Source organism: Lytechinus variegatus, chromosome 19 (genome assembly GCF_018143015.1).
Source record: "Lytechinus variegatus isolate NC3 chromosome 19, Lvar_3.0, whole genome shotgun sequence".
NCBI classification, from domain to species: domain Eukaryota; kingdom Metazoa; phylum Echinodermata; class Echinoidea; order Temnopleuroida; family Toxopneustidae; genus Lytechinus; species Lytechinus variegatus.
This window is the reverse complement of record NC_054758.1, coordinates 21,603,989-21,610,759: the sequence shown is the minus strand read 5'-3', so window position 1 is coordinate 21,610,759 and position 6,771 is coordinate 21,603,989.

Genomic DNA, 6,771 nt, shown 5'->3' with positions numbered 1-6,771 from the left:
TTACACCTATAGGTGATATTTTAACACCTATGGTTGTTACATTTACACTCTTTGGAGTTATGTTCAATCTCTAGGGTGTTATTTTAACACCTCAGGGTGTGGTCCTCTATTAACACCAATTGGTGTCAGTTTTAACACCACAGTTTTTACAGTTTACTAGTACCCTGTTTCACAAAACTTACTTTTCATACCTTGATTAAAACCGACTCCGGACCGGTCAAAGTTACTAACATTGGTTCCAGTGACATACCATCGGTCGGTTTGGAGTCGGATATGTTTGTGTGGCCGTCATTGTGCTGTAGCCACACTATACGGAAATAGTTTGAATCCGGTTTCATTGGTGTGATTGTAGAATTTATGGTCACAGTCAAACCGGTTCCGAACCGATCGAATATATTACGTTATTCCCAATGACATATCATATGTCGGTTTGTAGTCGGTTTCATTGATGTGACCGAGCATTGTACCGCAGTCTCACTACGAAAACCGACTCCAGACCGATCAAATCTATTACATTAATTACTACCTATGACATACCATCGATCGGATTGGAGTCGGATATGTTGCTGTGACCGGTATGTGCTGCAGATACGGAAACCGACTGCCGACCGATCAAATATATTACGTTATGACCAATGACATACCATCGATCGGTTTGGAGTCGGTTTCATTGGTATGACTGAGCGTAATACTATTGAATTCTTTGGTAGAATTTGAAGAGCCGATCACGAAATTAAAAGTGACGTCGCCGAAGGGACTTGTGATATCGACCTCATTCCTTTCGAATACCAACACTACAGCTCGGGTTCTGATACATAAAAAGTGATTTTATCCTTCCAAACAGCCTGAATGTTTAAAGGGATATATCCAGGTCGGAAAATTATTTTATTTTAATAAATAAAGTAAAATAAGCAAAGCAATGGGCATTTCATTATGTTAGGATAACAAAACAGTGAATTGTCAAAAGTTTTCACCATTTTGGTAAGGGGCTTTCACAATTGCTCGTACGATCGTTTGCGATCAATTGGTCCCAAAACAACAAGAAATTTATGATTTTTAAAAGTTGTAAATATTGGTAATCACTATACCCATGGAGACTTCAAATTGGCCGCATATGGGATGTCATAGTGATGTAAGGCAAGGACTACTCTTCCGTGTACTCCAATACATATTATGGCTAAAATGTCATTTTTCCCAAAAGTTTTATTTCAAAGTACCCCGGGAGAATGGGTACTTAGAAGAAAACCGCAAATAACTGATAATAAAGTACATGGCCTATGGGAAAGTTGTCCTTGCCCCGTGTCATAATTTACATACCCAGTTGCCAATTTGAAATCTACACAGTACTAGTGATCTCAATTTTAAAGCAGCTATAACTTTCTTATTGCTTGTCCGATTTCTTTTAAACTTTTACCATTCTGTTTTTAATTATTTTTTTTGTCCTTCCCAACACAACATTTTATGGCCATGGCTGGATTCCCCTTTAACATCTAGGCCCCGTCTTACAAAGAGTTGCGATTGATCTGATCAATCACAACTATTGACGACCATGAACGTCAACATCTATCATGGCTTGCATGCATCTATTGTTCAAAATATTTTCTAACAATGATGTATATTCATGCATCTATTGTTTTCTTGAAAATTCACTGTGCTTCTCTTTGCTTACAAAGGACATCGTGCAAATTTTCTGTAGAAAAATTTATGACACTGATGAATTTCCATAGAGTTATGATTGATTGGATCAACCACAATCATGACAATGACGGTTGTTTCCTACCGGTACCCAATTAGAACTTGGGTGAGAGTGGCAAAGTATGGATTGACGCCTTTCCAAAGGGCGCTAGGCCATTTTGGGATTCGAACACACGACCCTCTAATTACAAGGCGAGAGTCAGAACCGCTACACCACGGCGCTTCCTTTCATAGCACCACCTGGCGCCCTCAATTACTCAAACATGGCAAGGCTTCTCACCCATAATGCAACATTCTAATCAGTCAAGCACTATATAGTCTTGCAATTTAAGCCCAATTGATGTTAACGTGCTAGTTCACTAATCTGTAAATCCCTTCTGAAGTAATTATGTCTAAGTGCCAACACAGGAACTTTCATCTGAAATATTGTTATTACTTTAGTCTACAAAAAAATAAAAATAAAGGGTAATTCTTCTCTGTATTTTATATACATGTATATTTTATCTAAAATGTATGTTTTAAGACTAGCTATTTATCATTATTATTATTATTATTATTACATAAGCTATTACTTATTAAAAAAGGAAACGAAAATAATACTGAAGACATTTCTATCCTTCTTTTCAACTAGTGTGTGGCAAAATTAGTCAATTATGACTTATTGCCAAATAAAAACAAGGAATGGAATGGATACAGTCAATAATAGACCACACAAAGTGTTGGTTATTTCGCTCCGCCCTTTAACATTAACTCTTTGAGAGTTTTCGTAACCCAACAACCTGGAATTCCATTACGATTCAGAGATAATTTATATAGGAATTAACAAAAAGAAAACATATTTAAAGGTCAGTAATTTTTAAACCTGCGGGTAACTATTTCAGAAAAAAAAACCGCGACAACAACGTACTATCGACCGGCACTTATTATTTTCAGAAAATTATGAGGGGTCAATAAAATTCAGATAACAATGATACTGATAGCTGGATCTGGGTCATACAAATTTATTACCTTTTATAAACCTTGTATACAATTGCGTCATTAGCTCAGGTAGTGTTTCGGATAATATAATTCAAAGTGAAACCAAAATTGAAACACTGTGAAAGACTAACACTAATAATGCGATTTCACAAAATCTAGCCTTGGATTTGCAAAGGGTCGAACGAAATACAAAGCGAAAAGAAAACAATCCGACTTTCAATAATCGAAGGGTTATTATATCATGTCATTCAACGATACAACAATAAATGAACAAATATAAAAGGCGACGTTATTTTGTATTGTGGCTTCCCGTTGTGCAAAGGGGCGTATTATTTAACCAAGTTAGACAAGTTTCTGTAACCGATATTTCACGGTTGACCTAGCCCAAAAGGAATGAGGGAGAATGTATTTTCAAAACCAATTTGGATAGTTGATAGGACGGGCTCACTTATTTTCTTAATTAAATAATAGGAATTATAAACATGTAGATATTATTACACAACATAGAACTTTTTTTGTAATCATAGTAATACTGTTCTTTCTTCTTCCTCTTTTCCCCTGTGTCTTTTTTCACTACTTGAAACGCAATAGGTGGGGCGTCGCATCCTTCCCTTTTTACCCCTTGCTCATGTTGCTCGTATCTTTTAAAGTGCAAATGATGTTTGACTGATATTGACATTGGAGGGTCAGCAAAAATAGATAATAGACATGATTAATATTCCTATGAATTATTTCTTAGGATAATCAGATTTTAGTTATGATTTTTTGTTCCTGATTTTAGATCGGTAATTTCAGTTGAATAATATAGGGTATTTATATTGCGCACATATCCACCTCGCTGCTCAAGACGCTTCTATATTACCAGGCTAAGCTATAGGCATTCAGAGCGCACACAGCTTAGGAATTACTTCCTACCGGTACCCATTTACCTCACCTGGGTGGAGTGCAGCACATTGTGGATCAATTTCTTACTGAAGGAAATAACAAATATATCCTGTTTTATATTGTCTATTGCGTCAACATATTCAGTAACTTTCGAAAGCCATTTGGTTGATTGAAGACACATTAGATTCTGATACCCTAAGAACGTTTCAAATCTCTTTCCTGCTTAGGGTGGGCCATTAAAACAGATGGACTGGTTTGAGACCTGTAAAGTAATGCCTATATGCATCGGTGATTTGTAATTGAACGGGCTCCAGCAATATTTATGTGCATCTCACAAAAAATGACTGATTGATAAGGATTCGGATGGCGCATCCGCTTTTCACTGTATCGTACTGTACTGTTACTGCTTGTTATTGTATTGAAAATTGTATTTCTAATATTTTGTATTTTTGAATATCAGAACGACATCGAATACTAGAAGCATTATCTACAATGGTGATTTGTATTCATTTTGTTATCATATCATTATAATCATTACTATGATTTTTTTAAATTATCATTAGCATTGATTATCTCCATCATTGTTACTAATTTTATTATTATCATCATTAATATTGTTACAGTTCTTATTCCTTTTATTATGCTTGACCATCATACTTATCATAAATATTAGGCCTATCAAAATTATGATTATCACTGCTGTTGATCCGTGACGTCATACTATTCAAGTAGGGGGGGGGGTGAAACAATCGATCACCCCTCCCCCTCCCTTGAATGATAGATTCACAACACAAATCGATTTATGATTATCATCATAAATATCCGTATCATATTATTTGTTAAAGATTGCATTTTACCCTCTAAAAAGGTGAGTGAATAATTTAATCCTCGGAGAAGTGGATAAAATTCACTCGATTGAGGGTGACTTTCACTTGCTTTTGAGTGATTTTCACCCAATTAAAAGTGAAATGATATTCACTTTCAATCGAGCGCTCCTTTACATCACTGTATAGATAAGTGAAAGGCGAGTTAAAATCCGCTCTTTAAGATAAGATATTTGACTCTAGCCGGTTTATTCACATTCTGGGCTAGATAAGTGGTTTGTCTATGGACAGCCAATAGTGACGATTTTTTTAAGAGGACAGATTTAATTTATCCTCTCATCATTTGACACTTCAATTATTCAAAACTGTCTGAGAACAATAACTGAAATATTTTCTTCCCCATTTCAAGTTTCAAGTTTATTTCATTTCTCAACTCAATACAAGATAAGAAATAATTGCACAGATATAAAATGATAACCATACAAATCAATACAAATGAATATATATTGCAAGCAATATGACTATACATTAAAGTATATAAGAGGAAAGCGCACAGTAAATACAGAAAACATAGAAGTACAATATAAACAGTTTTGGTTTCCCGTCATTTGAGCATGCACTGAGTTAGACTTCAGAATACAGGCCTATATATGAGTATAATTTTCCACATTTTTCATCCTTGAAAGTCTATTTCGCTTGTCACGTCCCATACCAGCAGATCTGATTTTATATCATCGAATGCAATTGAGGCAAGGTAACTGTGACATGGCAACAGGTAAACGACTCTTAAAGCATATAAGGGTGGTAAGTATAACAGCGATGGTGGTGGTGAAGTGCTGGTGGTGGCCTCGGTGGTTCCATGTTTGACCAATTGGGTCCCATCGCCTTTTCTTCAACCAAAGAAAAAAGAAGGAGGGGGGGTCATCACTCCATCATTATTCCCCCTAAAAATAATAAATATAAATAAATAATAGATAGATAAGTAAATAAATAAATTAATTAATTAATACATGAATACATTAATAAATAAATAAATAATTAAATAGATAAATAAATAAATAAATAGATAAATAAATAAATAAATAAATAAATAAATAGATAAATAAATAAATCAATAAATATAGTTTTACAAATCTTTGACTTCTGGGCGTAAAAAGGAAATTGAAAACCCCTTTTAAATTTGCTCAATAAATAAATTAAATGGGGCTGTTCTGTATCTATTCGCCTTTATTTATTTTCAAAACGCAGATCCCTTCACATTCGAACAAACATTCGATTGACTAATGAAATAATACAATCACGTAAATAAGTAACGCATGCTTAAAATGTCAATATTTTCAAATTGTTAATCAGTTTTCTACATAGATCGAACAGTGAGCAGATAAGGAATATGGGATTTGATATTTGAACCATTTGGAATCCCACAATAAATTTCAAATGAATGAAATACATTTTCATCATAAAACGCTGAAAATTTTTCGTATATTTGTTTTTTTTCACATTTTACTCTGATATTCAGTTGTTGTATTTAATTCAGCTTTAGTCTAAATTTTATACTTTAACTTTAAAAAGTATCAAGTTTAGAGTGTTCTGAAATTTCGCATGAGTTGGGGTTCAAAAGATCATCCTTAAATCCAATGAATTTTATTTCGTTTACTCTTTTGTGAATCGCGGCTACACTAGTCAACTATTGACACTGATTGATGAAAGGAAACAATGCAAATTTAGTTTAAATCTCAAGTATTTCGCTTTGCGGGTCAGAGCGGGACTTTCCCACTTCAACTATGGAGTATGGCTTTAGAAAACAGTTTTCCTTTCGAATAATTCAGGTATTTCCATCATCAGTGTTTTACAGGACTATAAATGATTAACAATAGAAAAAGGGAATTTATGGAAAAATCGGTTTTATTTCATTTGAATAAAATATATCAATTCTGATTAACAAAGTTCCTTTTGCTTTATTTCTTCCTATCATTACTATTTAGAAAATGCTATATTTTTGTTTATTAATTCATGGTTTGTATCATATAATTGTAATTGTGTTTTTCGGGTCGTTGTTGGTGTTGGTGCTTTCTGTTTGTTCATTTTGTCCATTTACATGAAAACATGTGTTTTTAATCACCTTTGGATTTAATTAATGAAACATAACTTACAATAGCATTCATATTCCCGTTATAATGGTGTACCTGTTTAAACTAGTCAGGAAGGGTAAATAAATCTAGAAGCCAATGATTATAATCATTTCTTAAAGCGTTTCTCCCATTAATAATATGAAAAAAATAATTTTCACCGATATTTTTCTCCTCCTTTCTTTTCTTCTTCTCCTCCTTCCCCTCCTCCTTCTCTTTCTCATTCTTCTTCCACTTACTCATTTTCTTCCTCTCATTCT